We start from the raw sequence: 22,684 nt of genomic DNA on the forward strand, positions 1-22,684 counted from the left end.
GGACATAATTATTTGTTTTAAACTTTTTTACAACTTTCAGTGTCTACATTATCCATCACATATTGTCTAATGTACTTTCTACAAAATTCATTAATTCTTTAGAACACTCTCAATTCACAAAAAGTCAGAATTAAAGAACATAAATCACATACAATAAAGGATGAAACTACAAAATTTGGCTTAGCAAGACACACATTAAAAAATCCTCCAACAAGAAAATAAATTAATAATAAGCTTTTCATGAAAACAGCTTTTTCAGAATGAATTGTAAACTAACCAAAATTTTATATGTAATGGAAATTTAAATAAAATAACTTATTTTTTAATAAATTTCTCATGTTAATAAAAAATATTATTGTTTGCATTGTTGAACACATAAATTTATTGTTCATTAATAATTATAGTTGTCAATTCTATAGAATTGATACATCCACATAAAATTTGCTTTTGTACCACCTAATTAATGCCTTCTATGTATTGATCAAATCCTGTCTTTTCTCGTTCTCCTTAATTATTCAATAGACAATTTAATATTAGATTTTGTTAATTATTTATGTGTAGCAATTTTAATTAAATTTGGCAACCTTGGCTTTCAGTGACCCTTTTCGATGCAGAAACCGATGCGTGATGCAACTGCAAATTACCGACAAACCTGATTGGTAACTTCGGCGATAATGCGACGACTGGTAGCTTTTGCGAAATTCCACCGGCTCCGGTTTTATTTCGTTTTTATGGTAATTAGTTCAACTTGTATGTTAATAAGGCCTATAAAGTATTTTCTTTAATAACACGTTCGTGCGACTGGCTTGTTTGTGCGATCATTTTTTATATATTAAATGCATTACGATGCACGAGAAGTTATTAACGTGGATAAGGTCTCTGTTAAAAAAATGTCTTTATGCGGACTGCTTCGGCTTAAGTTACTTTTTTTTGTAAGCCATCACTCCAAAATTATAATTTTGCACTTACTTATCGCTACTTGTTTCAGTCACATATTTTTCAGTACTGTAATTAGAAAAATTGTAACCTTATCTATTTTGTTACTGTTCAAGCTTTTTTCAGCTACATATTTTTTATATGTAATTAAACATTTCCAAGATAATATTCACAGTTTTCTTCATTTATATTAAAAATAAGTAAAATTTTAATATTTATTTTCTGATTTTTAGATAAATGGGCTTGATTCAATTCTATTTTGGACTTCTCAAATTATACAAACAAGTAAGACCTTCAAATCAGTGATCCAAGAACCAAATTGTAATCTTACAACCTTACAATTATTTATCTTGTTATTGTTCAAGCTTTTTTTAGTCACATATTTTTCAGTTGTAATAAACCAGCTCCAAGATAATATTAACAGTTTTCTTCGTTTATAATAAAAATAAGTAAAATTTTAATATTTATTTCCTGATTTTAAGATAAATGGACTTAATTCTATTTTGCACTTCTCAAATTATACAAACAAGTAAGACCTTCAAATTGTGATCCAAGAACCAAATTGTAACCATACATTCTTCACTTATTTATCTTGTTATTGTTCAAGCTTTTTTCAGACACATATTTTTCAGCTGTAATAAACCAGCTCCACGATAATATTGACAGTTTTCTTCGTTTATAATAAAAATAAGTAAAATTTTAATATTTATTTCCTGATTTTATGATAAATGGGCTTAATTCAATTCTATTTTGGACTTCTCAAATTATACAAATAAGTAAGACCTTCGAATCAGTGGACCAAGAATCAAATTGTAACCTGACAACCATACACTTATTTATCTTGTTATTGTTCAAGCTTTTTTCAATCACATATTTTTCAGCTGAAATAAACCAGCTCCAAGATAATATTAACAGTTTTCTTCGTTTATAATAAAAATAAGTAAAATTTTAATATTTATTTCCTGATTTTAAGATAAAAGGACTTAATTCAATTCTATTTTGGACTTCTCAAATTATACAAACAAGTAAGACCTTCAAATCAGTGATCCAAGAACCAAATTGTAATCTTACAACCTTACACTTATTTATCTTGTTATTGTTCAAGCTTTTTTCAGTCACATATTTTTCAGCTGTAATAAACCAGCTCCACGATAATATTGAGTTTTCTTCGTTTATAATAAAAATAAGTAAAATTTAATATTTATTTCCTGATTTTATGATAAATGGACTTCATTCAATTCTATTTTGGACTTCTTAAATTATACAAACAAGTAAGTCCTTCAAATTTGTGATCCAAGAACCAAATTGTAACTTTACATTCTTCACTTATTTATCTTGTTATTGTTCAAGCTTTTTTCAGTCACATATTTTTTAGTTGTAATAAACCAGCTCCAAGATAATATTAACAGTTTTCTCCGTTTATAATAAAAATAAGTAAAATTTTAATATTTATTTTCTGATTTTAAGATAAATAGACTTCATTCAATTAATTCTATTTTGGACTTCTCAAATTATACAAACAAGTAAGACCTTCAAATATGTGATCTAAGAACCAAATTGTAACCTTACAACCTTACACTTATTTATCTAGTTATTGATCAAGCTGTTTTCAGTCACATATTTTTCAGCTGTAATAAACCAGCTTCAAGGTAATATTGACAGTTTTCTTCGTTGATAATAAAAATAAATAAAATTTTAATATTTATTTCCGATTTTATGATAAATGGACTTAATTCAATTCTATTTTGGATTTCTCAAATTATACAAACAAGTAAGACCTTCAAATTTGTGATCCAAGAACCAAATTGTAACCTTACATTCTTCACTTATTTATCTTGTTATTGTTCAAGCTTTTTTCAGTCACACATTTTTCACCTGAAATAAACCAGCTCCAAGATACTATTGACAGTTTTCTTCGTTTATAATAAAAATAAGTAAATTTTTAATATTTATTTCCTGATTTTATGATAAATGGACTTAATTCAATTCTCTTTTGGACTTCTCGAATTATACAAACAAGTAAGACCTTTAAATTTGTGATCCAAGAACCAAATTGTAACCTCACTTATTTATTTTGTTATTGTTCAAGCTTTTTTCAGTCACATATTTTTTAGCTGTAATAAACCAGCTCCAAAATACTATTGACAATTATCCTTAATTAATATAAAAATAAGTAAAAGATTAACATTCATCCAACATTTCTTAAATTTAAGTACTTTAAACCAATCAAACTACACAAAAAACTAAACAAGCAGATATAAAATTAGAAAAACATAAATTTGATTGGTAAGTGATTGAACTCGTACAACATAGAATGAAAGCTCTCTTGTGGTTTTACTGTCGGTACATTTACCCCGTTACGTATATTTATATCCCATATTAAAATTGCGTAAAAGTACAGTTCGAGTCGGCGACAATAAAGTTAAATATCCTTAACACCCATAAAACCAAAATACCTGCTGTGCAATTCGACCCAATCCTCTGTACAAGACCCCAATTTTTTTTTGTTCTGCGGGCAACCCTTTTAACGGACCAACAATGCGAGAGGACTGTTATTCAAATTTTTTTGCGCCAATAAGCCAAAGTGAATCATTTAAATGCATTGGAAATATTTTACAGTTCCCTGGAAAGATTTCATTTTTGATGCCCCGAAAAAAAAAAATTAGAAAGTTTCCTCCGGCGGTTTTATGCACACGAAAGTGCCTTCAGGGGAAATATCTTTTCAGTCGTCCGCTTATTTTCTTAGTGTTATGTACCTCTGTGCAATCAAAAAGTTTGCGAATAAAATACGAGTTGTCTCTTACGGATTTAACACGGGGCCGAAATTGTCCGGGATCATTTTTTATGTAAGTTTTTTTGATACTCTTTCTCGATTCAAAAATAAGTTCTTGGCACATCAAGCGGCGATAAATAACTTTTCATCCTTGATTTAAGGCAGCGCTTTATCTCAGAGATAAAATTTGTCAAGTGGCACCGATTAACTTACAAAATTAGGGGGATGTGGACTCCATATATTAAAACAGAACCCAAAATAAAATAAATCACGCTCTTGTTTGTTTACATGCTCGGACGTGTGAGTGAGGAGCATCGAATAAGAATCGTTTACGTTTATAAAAATAGAATGTTTAAGTTTTCCGATGTAAATTTAATCCTGAAATATAATCGCCCAGTTCGTCAGTTTATTGTGTTTGGGAAGATTTACATCTATTCGAAAATTTGTTGATGTTATCTATATACACCAGTTAGTTTTATTGGAAAATTTATAATGACGTGATCCCGAATTGCCCAGAGAAAGTTTCTTTAAGTAAGTTTTCAAATAAAATTATAATTTCATGATCTGTTTAAAATAGATTGGATGAGTCTTAAAATTTAAATTTAATCCTGATATATAATCTTGTGAATCCCATTTCGTATGCCTGTTATACAGGGAATTATGTTCTTGCTTCGGGTTTTTGTTGCTCTGCGTCTAATCTTATCCGGGAGCATTTGGAGATGGAACGGTAGTGAAAATTACTCGAATTTTAGAATTTATCTGAAAGCATAAAACTGAATATTTAACTGTACTATTAAAATGTCTATTCTTGTAAATACTTTTGCACCTACATAATCAAGGGCTCCAGGCAATCCAAAAAGTTTAATTATACACTTACTTAACTTGCTTCAATTACATGTTTTTCAGTACTGTAATATATCAGGCTCAAGTCTAGATTAACAGTTTTCACAAGTAAAATTTAAATTTACATTTAAAAAATAAATTGTCATCTATCTTGGTACTTCTATCAGTCACACATTTTTCTTCAATTACAATTAAAATACGTAAAATTTTAACTTTTATTCCCAAATTTTGTGGTAAATGAACTTTTCTAATTAGATCTTATGTATCTTATCAAGCTTTTTTCAGTCACATATTTTTCAGCTGTAATAAACCGTCTCCAATATAATATTGACAGTTTTCTTCGTTTACAATAAAAATAAGTAAAATTTTAATATTTACTTCCTGATTTTATGATAAGTGAACTTAATTCAATTCTATTTTGTACTTCTTAAATTATACAAACAAGTAAGACCTTCAAATCTGTGATCCAAGAACCAAATTGTTACCTTACATTCTTCACTTATTTATCTTGTTATTGTTGAAGCTTTCTTCAGTCACATATTTTTCAGCTGTAATAAACCAGCTCCAAGATAATATTGACAGTTTTTTTCGTTTACAATAAAAATAAATAAAATTTTAATATTTATTTCTTGATTTTAAAATAAATGGACTTAATTCAATTCTATTTTGGACTTCTCCAATTATACATACAAGTAAGATCTTCAAATCTGTGATCCAAGAACCAAATTGTAACCTTACAACCTTACACTTATTTATCTTGATATTGTTCAAGCTTTTTTCAGTCACATATTTTTCAGCTGTAATAAACCAGCTCCAAGATGATATTGACAGTTTTCTTCGTTTATATTAAAAATAACCAAAATTTTAATATTTATTTCCTGATTTTAAGATAAATGGACTTAATCGAATTCTATTTTGAACTTCTCAAATTATAGAAACAAGTAAGACCTTCAAATCTGTGATCCAAGAATAAAATTGTAACCTTACATTCTTCACTTATTTATCTTGATATTGTTTAAGCTTTTTTCAGTCACATATTTTTCAGCTGTAATTAACCAGCTCCAAGATAATATTGACAGTTTTCTTTGTTTATAAAAAAAATAAGTAAAATTTTAATATTTATTTTCTGATTTTATGATAAATGGACTTAATTCAATTCTATTTTGGACTTCTCAAATTATACAAACAAGTAAGACCTTCAAATATGTGATCCAAGAACCAAATTGTAACCTTACAACCTTACACTTATTTATCTTGTTATTGTTCAAGCTTTTTTCAGTTACATATTTTTCAGCTGTAATTAACCAGCTCCAAGATAATATTGACAGTTTTCTTCGTTTATAATAAAAATAAGTAAAATTTTAATATTTATTTTCTGATTTTAAGATAAATGGACTTAATTCAATTCTATTTTTGACTTCTTAAATTATACAAACAAGTAAGACCTTCAAATCTGTGACTCAAGAACCAAAATGTAACCTTACATTCTTCACTTATTTATCTTGTTATTGTTCAAGCTTTTTTCAGTCACATATTTTTCAGCTGTAATATACCAGCTCCAAGATAATATTGACAGTTTTCTTCGTTTATAATAAAAATAAGTAAAATTTTAATATTCTTACTTAATACTTAATTCAATTCAATTTTCAAATTGTACAAACAAGTAAGACCTCCAAATTTGTGATTCAAGAACCAAATTGTAATCTTACACTTAAGTTTTTTCAGGTTCAATATGTTTCTGTTAAAAAATTAAATTGTTATAAAATTCAGTAAATAATTTTTATCTGTTTACTCAACAAATTACACTTTCCCTAATTACTAAACCGATAGGCCGGGGTGTGTTTTTGCCCTTTTTATCTGCGAATCCAGTTTACGAGTCGACCGCAGCAAAGAACGTCGAAACCCGGCTAAACAAGCAAAGCAACAAAACGACGGACATTTTATTTAAATTTTAATTTAAAACCCGGCATTTTCTCCGTTCCGTATACATAATAATAAAAGTTGGCGGCCATTCCCGTTGCCTCGGAACGAACCCAATGCAATCGTTGTAAATTAGCATTAGCGTCAAACTAACTTGATGCTATTTGTGTCAAAATAAGCCCACGAATATTACGGCAATGTCTCCCTGCCCCGACCGCCGGCAGCTTTTCCAACCCGAGAGCCTGTTTTAAATATCTGCGATACAAATGAGACGGCCAACATTCATTCCTGCATCGAACCATTGGCGGCGGCTGCTTGGAATAATAAATAATAAATCCCTAAGGAAAAAACTGAAATTGTTCCATCCCGAGGCGGTGGAGTTTTGCTCAAATAAACATAGTAACTTAATTCGTGTAAATACCAATAATCGAATGATTTATGTTTCGAGTCGACGTCTTTGAAAATTCAATTTCCCACAGCTACAACATTGTTGTAAGTGACCTGTCGTCGTTAAAAAATCCGTCGCCAGTTATAAATCATAACATCGACACGTGTAAATGCAAATAGTGTTAGGGATAAAAGATTAAGAGTTCATATTTTCGGTTGAATTTAAGAATATAATCCCCGATCGTAAAATTAGACTTTACGACCATTTTATGGATCGACTTGTCGACTTCGATGGTGGACAATTTCTTACAACCACTAATAGACGCGGGGGAATTCGGAGTTTGATTCGGGGACTCGCAGAAAACAAATAAATAAATTAAGATGTGCCTGAACTCTCGACAATGTTATCTGACGTCCTAAGATAAATGGCTGGTTTGACTAAGAACAAGTGCCTACTTAACAAACATTTTTTCACCGTTCAACCGGTGACGATAACCAAATATCTGGGCTGGTTGTATCTGTCGTTGGCCCTCTTGTATCGTTATAACGATGTGTTTGTGCGGTGGCTGCAAGTGGTGCAGCCCCCATCCAGATCCGTGACATTATGATAAACAACGTCGGATCACGTGATCGGACCCCACGTCACAAAACGGCACATTCCCCGCATTCTTGGCGGATATAAATGGCCGACAGGAATCAACCGAAATAATTTCGGAATGGGGCGAAAATATTTGGATTTATGGTGGTCAACTCGTACAAATCTTAATGGCCAACTAAGTTAATTATATCAAAAAATGTTATAAGGAAGGGACATTGTGATTAGTCTTATTTCAGTTAGTAAATTTTAATTCACCTTCATAAAATTTAGGTGAAAAAGAAAACATATTAAATAAGTTCTGTTTAATTTTAAATAAGAGTCCAAGCTAATAAATAATTATAATTTTTTTTTTATATTTTACAATATATTTAGTTTCTGACAATTTTTTGTCAAAAATTTTATTATATTCTATACATTCCAGTAAAAAATAGAAAGTTGTAACTGGAAATACTTTTAATTATCAAAAAAAATATCACACTTTCAAATAAATCACTGAAGAAACTATTCAGAAATACAAAAATTCGTTTTTATTCATTTTCTGACTTTTATTTGGTAAAATTCTTATTTTCTGTATATTCTTGTTCATTTTAAAATTGTCTAATAACAAAAAATATAAATTTATATTTATGCATAAAGAAAATAAAAAATAGAAGTTGAAAGCTTCTATTTTCAGTTAACAAAAAAATCACACTTGAAGAAACTTTCAAGAAACATAAAACTTCGTCTCTGTTTATTTTCTGATGTTTATTTGTCAATATTCTTATATTCTATAGATTCTTGTTCATTTTAAAATCGACTAATGACAAAAAATATTGATTTATATTTATCCATAAAGAAGGTAAAAAATAGAAACTTACAACTAGAAATACTTTCAGTTAACAAAACAATCATACTTTCAAAAAATCCACTGAAGAATCTTTCAAGAAATACAAAAATTCGTCTTTATTTATTTTCTGACGCTTATTTGTCAATATTCTTATATTCTATATATTCTTGTTCATTTTAAAATCGACTAATAACAAAAAATATAAATTTATCAATAAAGAAGGTAAAAAAATAGAAGCTTTCAACTAGAAATACTTCCAGTTAATAAAAAAAATCACAGTTTCAAAAAATCCACTGAAGAATCTTTCAAGAAATACAAAAATTCATCTTTATTTATTTTCTAACACTTATTTGTCAATATTCTTATATTCTATATATTCTTGTTCATTTTAAAATCGACTAATAACAAAAAATATAAATTTATATTTAACCATAGAGAGAGAATTCCTTCTTATATTCCACTGAAGAAACTTTCAAGAAATACAAAAATTGGTCTCTATTTTCTGATGTTTATTTGTCAACATTCTTATAATCTGTATATTCTTGTTCATTTTAAAATCGACTAATGACAAAAAATATTAATTTATATTTATCCATAAAGAAGGTAAAATATAGAAGCTTTCAACTAGAAATACTTTCAGTTAACAAAAAAATCACTTTTAAAAAATCCACTGAAGAATCTTTCAAGAAATACAAACACTCGTCTCTATTTATTTTCTGACGTTTATTTGTCAATATTCTTATAATCTGTATATTCTTGTTCATTTTAAAATTGACTAATGACAAAAAATATTAATTTATATTTATCAATAAAGAAGGTAAAAAAATAGAAACTTTTAACTAGAAATACTTTCAGTTAACAAAAAAATCACACTTTCAAAAAATCCACTGAAGAATCTTTTAAGAAATACAAAAATTTGTCTTTATTTATTTTCTGACGCTTATTTGTCAATATTCTTATATTCTATATATTCTTCTTCATTTTAAAATCGACTAATAACAAAAAATATAAATTTATATTTAACCATAGAGAATTCCTTCTCATATTTCACTGAAGGAACTTTCAAGAAGTATAAAAATTTGTCTCTATTTTCTGATGTTTATTTGTCAACATTTTTATATTCAATATAATTTTGTTCATTTGAAAATCGACTAATAACAAAAAATATAAATTTATTCCATTCATCAAGAAGGCAAAGAAATAGAAGCTTTTCAGTTAACAAAAAAATCATACTTTCAAAAATTCCACTGAAGAAACTATCAACAAATACGAAAAGTTATCTCATTCTATTTTCTGACGTTTATTTGTCAAAATTCTTATGTTCCGTATATTCTTGTTGCGTATATTCTTGTTCCGTTTTTTATTTATTAACGTTAAAAATAAAATAAATTTTAATCCATAGGGAGAAGAATTCATGAAAAATAGAATGAAGTTTAGTCAGGAATTTACTTATGAATGATTTATGTTCATATTTTCATAAACTAAAAATAAATCAAATGAGAAAAACTAACTGGCTCAATTTCTGACCTTTATTAGTTTCAATTTTGTCTGTTATATTAATCTGAAATATGTGAATAATATTAGAAAAATCAAAATGAAGGTCTTAAAATTTTAGTCTACGATTCTTAATTGTTAAAATAATCTATAAACTAGATATATTTTGAAGAATTACTGTAGTTTTATTTGTTCAGGATATAGCTTATTATCTTAAAATTTTCGTTTAGGAATTTATCTTCATTAAATAATAGTAACATCTGTTTGTATGTATGTACATACACAATTATCTAGTGTGAAAGGTAGCTCATGTATTGCACAGATATTAATAACGTTCTAATTTTACCATAATTTAATACCAGTTTCCTTCCAACGTTTGAACCAGCCTGGCCTGGCTGATCAATGAACTGTTACAGTCTGAACTATTTTTAAATTTCCCTCCAACACGTTTCAGAACCACCATCGTCCCAATGTTGTGTGTACGTGTGTGACTAACATCTGCCTTCGGAACAACGTCCCCATGTTTATTTTGGAATGCGAGCCGAGACCGCCTTCTCTCTGCACACCATAGTGAAACGACGCCATGTCCGATCAACCTTCAGCCGATTTTCGTGTGAAACGAAATAAACAAAGGAACGGGGTGAGTAAACAAACACGAGTATTTATAAAATTAGTACTATGCGTACGACCGGACGCGTCACACTTTCACGCAATTGTTTATGGTCTGGTCGATCACGTGGGGGGTTAAACTATGGTCCTGTAAGAACTGTAAGAACTTCATAAAATGAACCAAGTCAGAATTAATTCCTTTAAAGGTGTGACGTTTGATTAAATAAAACTTTCATTTAATTGGATCAGCTGCACTGCAGCAAAACTGAAAATTCCCCGCATAGACTGAAAATTGCATTACAACATTGTTGGGCGACTTTATGTCGTCCAAAGATTTGAATATGTGGTGCATAATTAACGGATAACGTATGCGTCGTGCAATCGGGGATTTTTTCTATGGATCTTAATTAAAGCGAATTTAATTGCCGTCTTAACAAAGTTAAAATGTCTGTGGGCAAGAAATAACCAGGAGAATTTACATGTAACGTTAATTACAAACTGCTTTCAAGATACTAAATTTCAAGTTCCCCACATTAAATATCCGAGGTAATTGAGATAAATCGTCCATGTTTTCTGTATTTTATTTGATTGGCCGTTCTTGGAGGTTTTTTTTATTCATAAGTATAAATTTTATCTTTATTGCTTTTATTTAAGTGGATGTGTTTACTAAAAGTTAGAGCAAAAAGCAAATGCATAAACCTAAAAGCATTTTCATAAGCCAACTTAGCATTAAATACCTATGTTGCCATATTCTAAACTTCAAATTGTTTGTTTATAAACCGTATTATCCACGAACGAATATCATTTCCTGATTTTATAATCAACATAATTTCTTGCCTTTTCTAATGGATAACAAACAGAAAAAGATATTTTATGTAGTAGCTGTAATTTGTTAAGAATATAAACACCTCTACTACTTTTACTGCCAAATCGATCATAAAGTCGTAACTTTAATGTTTTATGAGCAAACCAGGTGTGTAAGCTACAAGTGGTTGGGAATTGGTGGCACATTTTTTCGAGCAACATTTGAATAAACTTATTTTTAATCCCAAACATTACTATTGTACATAAACTTATATGGCAAAACTTCATTATAATCAATATTATTGTGCGTTTTGTGACTTAATATTGTATGTTGTGTGTAGATATTAGTATTCCACGCATATTAACATAACATTGATGTTAATATGGCTATAAATATTAATGACAACGTACCTCATCGAATTTATTTATTCAATATTTCAGACGGACTCACCTGAAACAACAAAATTAATATAAAATAACAATTTTTATGGATTAGATTAGTTCAAGAAACACGCTAATTATATCCACATAAAATATTACCCATTATTTATGTTAAAATATTTAATTTAATAGGCTAATGTTTAATTACTTTATAAATTTACGATATTCACGATAAAATCTATAATTACCTACTTGACAATTGCTACATTTTATGCATATATCAAGTATTAAAATATACTTATAACCACAAAATTGTGACTCGTAAATTAAGCCGAAGCAATAAATGGCACAACAAAATTAATATATTGCTTCATTTGTTTTAAAATCCATTTAATTTAATCGCTGTTATTTCCTGTTCAGTTTTTTGTGCCTATAAGATAATTAATTACAAACTAAATCCAACCAAAATAAGAAAATTGTTTATTTAAACAGTTTTTATCATTTATATTACTTTTCAAGTAGAAATTTTATTTGAAAACTAAGATAATAAGTAAAATTAATAAAAATCTTGTTCTTTATTTATTGTTAATATATGTAACTGTTTTAGAAAAACTTGTTTTAATGTTTCTGAACAAACAATAAACTCTCAAAAAAATACTATATTATTTTATGTTTATTTATTGTTATTTTATTTAATATTTCTAACACAAGAATTTAATAATTATAATAATATTAAAAAATTGAGAAGATATTTTTTACATATTGTTAAGTTAATTATTAAAAAAAAAGTTAATTGTTGTTTGTTTCTTCAGTTCTTGTGCAAATTTTATTATTATACTAAGTTTTAATGTTTCCAAATTGAGGATTTATTAATTTTATATGGAAAATTATTTAATTAATTATTCTAAAAAAGATTTGTTGTCATTTTCTTTACTTTAATATGTGCATTAAAAAGTTTTAATTCTTCTAAAATAAGAATATTGCTCAAATTTTTTATTTATTTGTTAAATTAATTATAAAAATGATAATTTTGATTTTTCTTCACACTTTTTGTTAAAAGTTTTATTACTTCTAAAACTTTTTTGCTCAGTGTTAACTTAACTATTTTATAAAGATTAATTGTTTCTTCCTCAGTTATGTGCTTTAAAAAGTTTTAATTCTTCTGAAACAAGGACAACGATTTTTATCTTCAAAGCAAACTATTTGGTTGATTTAAATAAATTATTACCTACAATGTGTTTTTATAGAAGTTACTTATTTGTTAACTTAATTATAAAAGAGTATGATTGTTGATTTTTTTCTTATTATTTACAGTTATTTTGAAAAAAGTTTTATTTCTTATAAAGTTTTAATTCTTCTGAAATAAGGACAAAGATTTTTTTCTTCAAAACAAACTATTTTGTTGATTTAAATAATTATTACCCATAATGTATTTTTTTAGAAGTTACTTATTTCTTAACTTAATTATAAAAAAGTATGATTGTTGATTTTTTTCTTGTTATTTATAGTTGTTTTGTAAAAAGTTGTGTTTCTTAGAAAGTTTTACATATTCTAACCTAACCTAACCTAAAAAGTTTTAACTCTTCTAAAAAGTTACTTATTTGTTAACTTTCTTATAAAGTTTTAATTATTCTAAAATATAACTTTAAGAAGTTTTAATTCTTCTGAAATAAGGACAAAGATTTTTTTCTTCAAAGGAAACTATTTTGTTGATTTAAATAATTATTACCCATAATGTATTTTTTAGAAGTTACTTATTTCTTAACTTAATTATAAAAAAGTATGATTGTTGATTTTGTTCTTGTTATTTATAGTTGTTTTGTAAAAAGTTTTAATTATTCCAAAATATAACTTTAAGAAGTTTTAACCTTTCTAAAATAAAGTTTTAATAATTTATGTTAAATTAATTAATTTTTTTCTGCAGTCGTAGATTTACTACCTAAAAAGTTAAAAGTTAATTTAAAAAATTGATTTATTTAAGAAGTTTTAATACTTCTAAAATAAAAATTTAATAATTTTAATATTCAAAACAATTTTCTAAATTTATTTAAGTTACTTCACACAATGAGCTTTTATTAACTTTAGTTATTTACATTTTTTTTCTAAAGTTGTTGTGTGTAAAGATTGATAACCTAAAAAGTTTTAATTATTCTAAAATATAACTTTATTATGTTAAGTTTTAATACTTCTAAAATAAAGATTTAATCATTTTAATATTTAACACAATTTTTTAAATAAATTAAATTATTATCCATATTGTATTATACAATATTAATTAGAAGTTATTTTAAGTATATTTCTCCAGGTTATAAGATTTATTAACTAAAAAGATTTAATTATTATAAAATAAAACTTTTCTACTTTAAGAAGATGTTTTTCTAAAGTATTTGTATGTTCAAAACAAATTATTTTTTTCCATAAAATCAGGTCGATGATGGTTTATCTAAAATTAATCTACAGAGCAGTACATATTGTTATAATTTATATAAAATTATTGTCCTCAATATAATTTTTTTTAAATTACTTTTTTACTTATTGAACTTAATGATTCTAAAAAAGCTTAATTATTGGTTTTTCTTAAGTTATTATGTGCAAGGTTTTATTACTTTTGGAATCCAAATATTATGATTTCAGTCTTCAAACATAAACTGAGTTATTATACAATAGAAAACAGAAAAAGGTTTTAGTTTATTTGAAAAAATAAAAACAATAATTATTTCTATAAAGGGAGTAATTTAAATTTTTATAAGCACAGGGTATTAACATTAAAATATTAGAATGCATATGCATATTACTTTTTATTTATAAGGTAATAGTGAAGGTAGGTTATTGAATATTTCAACAAAACATAATTAAAATTGTTACATCCAAGGTAATTTTCTGGAAACTACGCAATTCTATGTATATTTATCTATTTTAAAACTGCATGTTTAGATGCATTAAAATAATATAATTGTAGTTGAAATAACATCATTAAAAATGTTTATGTTTACGTCATAACAATTTTAAAACTATTGCACTAATGTTTTGTAGTACTGTATTTTAAAAATGCTTATCACCGCAAATTTAACGTATATTTAAATAATGAATTTTTTTCAATACAACGTAGGGAAATATCCTCTCCACTTAAGATCGCAATTTCCTTTCGCATTTATCTCCCCCGTCCGTGGGATGTTTCCAAGGCCCCGCCTCGAGTCCCCATAAATTAATTCGCAATAAATTTTTAGGCACCGAGCAAATTGGCTCCCGGTCGCGGAACGTAATTAGGCCGGAGATGGGCGCACACACTGGCCTGACGTCACACCGCCACCGTCTTGGGTGGTCCGGCCCCGTCGCGGCCGAACGGTCGGATGTCGAGCGGGCATCGTCCACGAGGAGGCGGCGATATTTCGGCGATTGAGTCGCGAGAAGAGGCATCTCGGGGCACCGGTTAACGCAGGGGAAATTGCACAGCTTTGGGACGCTTAATTAAATTGTTTTAACAGAGGCGTACATGTGTGGTTGGTAAAGACTTTGTTTAAAACTGTACTTATAACAACATGTGACACACATTTTTTGTAGTAGTATATTATCTATTTAAAAAAGCTTTATTTTCAATAATCCAATTAATATTTTTCAAAGACAACTTACTAAAGATAAAATATATTTTTAGATAAATAAAATCAATATGTAATTAAAATTTTCATTTTTTTTTAAATTCTCCATTATTACTGATTATTGCCACTAATACTCAAAATCTCAGTTTTTATTTTATCCTTCAGTTTATTATATTTCTAAAATGATAATTTTAGAATGTAATTGAAAGTAATTATATTTATTTGTTTATATTTATTTTCTATGGTTGACTTCTATTTATATTTTTTTCGATTAAATTATTATTTAAATAATTATTACATTTTACCTTTTTAAATTTAAAATCCTCAATCCAGCCAAATAATAAATAAATCATAAAAAAGTTAATATTAAAACAATAATATTTAAATAAAATTATTATAAATGTATTATTAAAAATTTTCATTTTTATCAATCCTTAATTTTATTATTTTGAAACAGAAACTATCGAAATTTATTTTAAATTTTTAGTCAATTGCTTTTCTTTCATTCCTCGCATTTAATGCATTTCTAAAACTAAAATAGTTATTTAAATATACCTTTAACTGAATTGTTGCTAAATTGTTATTTAAATAATTATTCCTATAATTTGCATTTTACTTTTTAATTTTAAAGTCTGAAATCTAACAAGATTAGCACCAATACTAAATATGTAAGTTTAAGACTCAAATAATAAATAAATCATAAAAAAGTTAATGTTTTCAAGAAATAAAATAATATTTAAATAAAATTAATATAAAAATATTAATACAAATTTTCATTTTATTCATCTTTAGTTTCATTGCTTTGAAATAATAAAAAATGAACTAAATTTATTTCAAATGTTTTGTCAGTTACTTTTCTTCCATTTCTCATATTTCATGGTATTTCTAGAACTAAAATGGAACTGAAGTGTTGCTAAATTGTTATTTAAATAATTATTTCTATATTTTGTATTTTACCTTTTAATTTTAAAGTCTGAAGTCTAACAAGACTAGCACCAATACTAAATATGTAAGTTCAAGATCCAAATAATAAATAAATCATAAAAAATTAATATTTTTAAGAAACAAAACAATATTTAAATGTAATTATTATAAAAATATTATTAATAATTGTCATTTTATTCATCCTTAGTTTTATTATTTTGAAATAATAAAAAAATAACTAAAATTTTAAATGTTTTATCAATTGCTTTTCTTTCATTCCCCATATTTAATGGTATTTCTAAAACTAAAATAATTATGTATTTATATCTTGAACTGAAGTATTGCTAAATTGTTATTTAAATAATTATTTCTATTTTTTTTATTTTACCTTTTAATTTTAAACTCTGTAGTCTAACAAGACTAGCACCAGTACTAAATAAGTTCAAGATCCAAATAATAAATAAATTATAAAAAAGTTAATATTTTCAAGAAACAAAACAATATTTAAATAAAATTATTATAAAAATATTAATAATTGTCATTTTATTCATCCTTAGTTTCATTATTTTGAAATAATAAACAATTAACCAAATTTATTTTAAATGTTTTATCAATTGCTTTTCTTTCATTCCTCATTTATGTATTTATACCTTGAACTGAAGTGTTGCTAAATTGTTATTTAAATGATTATTTATATATTTTGTATTTTACCTTTTAAGTCTAAAATTTAACAAAACTAGCACCAATACTAAACATATAAGTTCAAGACTCAAATGAAAACAAAAAAAATTAATATTTAGAAGAATTAAAATAATAATTAAATAAAATTATTATACAAATTTTCATTTTTATTCATTACTATTTTATTATTGAAACAAATTTATTTTTAATTACTTTTCTTTTATTCCTCAGATTAAAAGGCATTTCTAGAACTAGAACCTTGAATTCTGATTAAATATTGCCCATTATTTAAAAGTATATAACAAACAATTCGAATATAAAATATATAAAAAATAATAATAATTTTTATTTGTAGTTAATTTTATTATTACAGAAAAGTTTTATTTTTGCATTTTTTCTTTTTTATTTATGTGTTAAATTTTATTACTAATAAAATCGGAATATTATAGTTTTAACACGATCTAAAAAAAATATAACATACAAATTATTTACTTTTATTTATTACATTTAAATTTTATTTATTATTATTCTATAAAATATTTATTTTTGTTTTTATTTTTTTTATGTTCAATGGTTTCCTACTTCTAAAATAGACATGTTTGTCTTCCATTACAAATTAAATAAAATATTTATTACCTTTTAATATTATTTTAATTTTTGTATTTCATCATTTATGTGCACTGTTTTCTTCTTTCATCATCAGAATATTAATCTCTTTAAGTTCTAAATAAAAATGGGACTGTTTATAAATTAAATTATTTTATAAAAATGATTATTATTTATTAAACAATTTTTATTAATAATTTTTTATTACGTCAAACAAATTTTTCAAGAATTTCTTTGTTATTTATGTTCAAAGTTTTATTTATTACTTCTAAAATGTTATTTTATTATGGCTTTAGTCGTTAAATGTCAACTAAAAAGAATAATTAAATAAATTAAATTAAATGAAATTCTTTTAATTGATATTAATTTGTATTACATTAATATAATAGATATATTGTGTATTAGATTTAAAAAAAAAGCAAGAAATTATTACAAATTATTTTAAATTTTACTTTTATTGTTGTATTATTCTAGAAAAGATTTATTTGTTATGATTTCTTTTGTTTGTATGCCCAATGTTTTATTAAATTTTAAATTAAAAGATTAATTAAAAGTAGCTGAATAAGTTTATAAATAAAATTGTTGCATAAATATTTTTAAGAAAGGATATACTTATTATTTTTAAAATAGTAATATTGGTTTTAATCGTTAAATATCATCCAAATAAATATATTTAAAAATTCCAATTATTTAGAGAGTTAATTCATTATTATTTTTATTAATTTACAAAAGTTTCAGTTTCGTGTTTTTCATTTTATTGAAGCGTTTTTAAGAATTTCTAAAATTTCTTTCTTATTCATTGTCATTATTTGAGAAAACATTATTTTTTGTTTTATACTCCCGCGTCTCAAACACATATTTAACAAAAACATGTTTAATAAACATTGTTTATATTTAAATAAATTACTTTGAATTTGCATTTATTTTAAATTTTTTATAGAATTTATCCTTCGTTTTCTAAATGACTGATTGACAAAACAAACCTTAACAATACGTAATTAACAAGTTTTTTTTGAGAACAATTTCAATTTATACGTAAATGAGGAAAATTTTCTGTGTTAAGGAATTTCAGTAACTGATACATAATAAATATTTGATAAAACAAACGGGCAAAAACCGCAGAATAACTGTATTACTTGAATTCTATTCATTTTGTTGTTAGCTGTGTTGCCAGTACTAATTATTTGAAGACAGTACCCAATATATTATAATTTAGACACACGTTTTTGTGATGCAAAGGTCCATTTAATATATTTACAGCAAAAACACCATTTTGCAATCCCGTATCTTTTTAGAAAAACAATTTATTGTAGCAGAAAACAATAAGGAATTGACCATGATGAAACATAACTGTAAACCATTTCTTGACATTTACTTCCACAACCTTAATTAAATTTAATTTCACAGCAAAATTAAAAGTTAATTCTAAATCGAATGCACTTTTCCTGCAGCCACCGTGTAATCATATTAAAATAGCATGCCGCTTTAAATGGCATCCATTAATAATTTCTCCGCACCTCCGCTGGATCCACAATACTGATTGCATGGTTAGATTACGTCACACGTCAGAAACCATACCTACGCGTAATTATGAATGCAATTCCTGCTGCAACATTGTTGCGGAATACATTACCGCCAGTCATGCATTCTGCATTGACAAAATCGCTCTTTTCAGTTACGTCAGGATGCACCTAATATTAACATACTTTTGTTATGCGTACCACAGTTAAACAACTCATTTATTTACTACAACTGCTGAAATTGCTTATGTATACCTAAAATTGATAGAATACTTAGTCAAAAACTGAAGAAAACTATTCTTAAAGTCATCAAATGCTGAAGTAATTCTTTCAGAAAATCAATCTGATGAGTAAAATAACAAATTCATACAGTGAGGTTCATATACCAATTAGAAAGCCTTTGATCCTACTGAATTTTGAGAGAGACATCATTCATGACAGAGACAGTAAAAGGTTCCCACTACGAAGTAAATTTGCAGACTTTACTGTCTCTGTCATGCATGATGTCTCTCTCAAAATTCAGCAGGATCAAACAGTTATCGATGGGTATTCAGTACTGGAGGATTTGAAGGTTTATTCTCTGGAAAGTGTGATGGCTTATTCGACAAATTCTCCAGTTTCTTGAAGGAGAGGATAGTATGATAAAACCTCACTATTTGAAATTGTAATAGGAATTTCAACTGCTTCAGTTTTGGCATTAAAAACTGAGAGGTCATTTAACACTTATTCATAATAGAAGAAGAAATAGATTAACAATTAAGTTGATTTGTAGAAAGCTTAACAGAAACAGATAAATAATATTCACAGTTTGTGTGAAATGTTGAAGTAACTCTTTCAGAAAATCTTTCTGATGGGTAATCTGGGCCCTAATCTTATTCAAGAAAAATAAATTCATGCAATAGTTTCATCATCAAAAATTGAAAGATCATTTAGCACTTCATATGTTCATAATGGAAGAAGAAATAGTTAACAACAATTACATTAATTTGGGGATCAATCAAATCCACACAATTTTCTCTTTCAAGGTGAACCACAATAAACTGAAAATACTGATGTTGTGGCGATGGATATACTTTCAGAACCACACTTTGAAACACTACATGAAAATCTGAAGCTGATTCTGAATTACTCTTAAAACATCATAATATTTTTTATTTTCAAATATATTATAAAAAATTTGATCAATTCATTCCTTCAGGAAAAACGATTTTCCATCCAACAAAATTACTTATTTATGCAGAACAAATAAAAGAACGAAAACTACATAAATGTTGGAACGGTTCAATTTCCATTTCGCCATATATTCAAGTTTATCCCCCACTTTCGGGATGCTTATCCTTTTCCTTTGCAGCCATCCCGAATTGTGTCTCTCATGCGTGTAGCCGGAATAAGCCCCGAGCCGAAAAGTTAGACATCCAGGACCATTTAAACTTAATGAATGTAACACATTACACCTTTCGGTGCGGGAGGGTAGTGAGCCTCGTGTTCCCGCTAAATACACCGTATTCCCGGCAAAACTGCCACGAGTAATTAAAGTCGAATACGTTAAACAGCAGTAAGAATATTTAAGCAACAATGTTTTAAATGTCAGGGTTTACTCTAAATACCGAATTAATTCGGGAAGTTTCGGTGAGTTACTACCCCGAATTACAGCGAAAAAAGGACCAAGGATCCTCTCCTTGTTCTGTTCTCCATTTCAGTTTCAGTCTTTTTGCCTTTTTATAATTATTGTAATAAAAATATATAATAATCACAAAGTAAAGATGTTTTTTGTTTTAGGTTTAGTTAATTTTTTCTTGATAAGTAGAACATTGATAACTCGAATTTTTGGACAAAATATTGGGCAACAACTTTGATAAGAAGAATTTTGGGGACGAATCTACGAATTAAAATTTATCAAACTTGTTTTTCCACCAAATATAATATAAAAAATCTTTCAAAAGACTTCAAGAAAACCTAAAAATTAGTCTGACATTAATGGATGAGATAACCAGAGTCTAAAATATCTAACTTAGAACTAAAATCAGTTCCAAGTGTTTTAAAAAAGTTGACTTTCATTAAGATGTGAGGGAGGAATAAGATGAAATTCCTTTGATTTCTATAACTGGCGTGAAACTTAATTTAAAATGGAACTTAATTATTTACCAGACAAAGGATTTTGTTGTAATATTAAAATAACTGTACATACAACTCGTCATGGTTGAAGTTTGACTGTATTTGTTTATTTACTTGTCTGTTGCCGTATTTTTTATTACATAAAATGTATTACAGCAACAGTACAAAAGTACTAAAAACGATAAAAACAAACAAGAATATTAACAAAACATGTTATTTGCATTTTAGTTGTCCCATTTCACCTGGAGCTTGGATGCCGCCATTCACGAAAAGGAAATTAAGTTGGAGAATGCCCCGAGCCGGGCGATTTAATTAAGAAGAGGAGCGTTGTTTTGCATTTACAAGATGGAAGACGGAGGAACTTGGGAGAGCGTAACTGGAAGGCGTTTATGAAAATTTGTCGCGAAATGTGAAGGACGGGAATGTTAATCAGTCATTGATGATGCCAGTGTCGTACTAGAATCCAATTTGAGTTATACTAAAACAGAAAATTTGATTTGAAATTCCGAAATTCAGTCCAAATACCCATTCTATATGATATTCTATACATTAAATCAATACAAGACAAAAATTATATAATATTAAAAGCTTTTTGTGTGTGAAGTGGTTACTTTAATTATAAAATTATTTAATTATTTAGTTAATTAGATAAATCTGCGCCACTGTTTGCAGCCAGCGACTAAATGTTTTGTTGTTTTTATTCCTATGAAAGTGTTCTGTATACATAAAAGAAATGGTAATTAATGTAAATTGTACCTAATTTAAAAAGCACATAAACTCACGTTTCTATTTTCATTATAAAGTTAATTAAAACCTTTACGTATTTTTTGAATATTTTGAATGATGAATATTTTTAATATAATCAGTACTAAGAAAATAATTGTTATTACTCCTGTTATAATATTTTTAATAATTTATTATTTTATATGAAAGAGTCAATATGAATTATTTAGAAGAACATATTAAAATACATAAAATATTTTTTTTTTGGTCGTTAAGAATATTGTATTTGTTGAAATTGAAATCATTACTTTACTTCCATTCTACATTAGGCAATAATAATAATAATAATAAATACATATATTATGTATTGTATGTGTATATTAAGAAATGTAACTGTTTTATTAATTAATTTAATTAAGGTTATATAATTTAATATTTTTGGGTGATAAGAATGCTGTATCTATTGAAAATGGTAGTTTAATTATTTATTACTTGTAATTTAATTGTTTTAATTGTAATGGTAACCATTAGTCAATAAACCTTCTTCTATATTTTAAGGAATCTGTGTTTATTTGAAACACAAATAATTAACTAATTATGAATTGTTATTAATTTTTTACTTATATCAAAAACAATATAAAGAAATAAAAACATGTAAATATATTCAATAATAAAGATTTTATTAACATATTAATTTAAAATAAATTAAAAGATTGTTAATGAAAAGTCGATTCATAAATTATTAAATTATTAAAAATCTATTTAAAATGCTTCTTGTTTAATGTAATATAATAGAAAAAAAAATTATATAGACTTAGGAACTTAAATGAACATTAAGCAAAAATAAAAATAATAATAAATGCATATATTATGTATTGTATGTGTATATTAAGAAATATTATTAGTTAATTTAATTAAGATTATATAACTAATTTAATATTTTTGGGC

General features: G+C 26.2%; 1 protein-coding gene and 1 long non-coding RNA gene across 7 annotated transcripts in view; one reads left to right on the forward strand and one right to left on the reverse strand.

Moving 5' to 3' along the window:
- Positions 1 to 22,684, reverse strand: part of LOC109602115 (homeobox protein abdominal-B) — a 176,015-nt gene that overhangs the window by 41,953 nt on the left and 111,378 nt on the right. The window lies entirely within an intron of this gene.
- On the forward strand, positions 636 to 21,854 carry LOC109602117 (uncharacterized). Of its 2 annotated transcripts, none has more exons than XR_007547617.1 (3): positions 636 to 734; positions 10,232 to 10,417; positions 21,242 to 21,854. It is a non-coding gene; the product is annotated as an uncharacterized LOC109602117 (long non-coding RNA). The 2 variants fall into 2 exon arrangements; XR_002191712.1 differs by lacking the exon at positions 21,242 to 21,854 and adding an exon at positions 14,799 to 15,039.

This window comes from Aethina tumida, chromosome 3 (genome assembly GCF_024364675.1).
Source record: "Aethina tumida isolate Nest 87 chromosome 3, icAetTumi1.1, whole genome shotgun sequence".
NCBI classification, from domain to species: Eukaryota; Metazoa; Arthropoda; class Insecta; order Coleoptera; family Nitidulidae; genus Aethina; species Aethina tumida.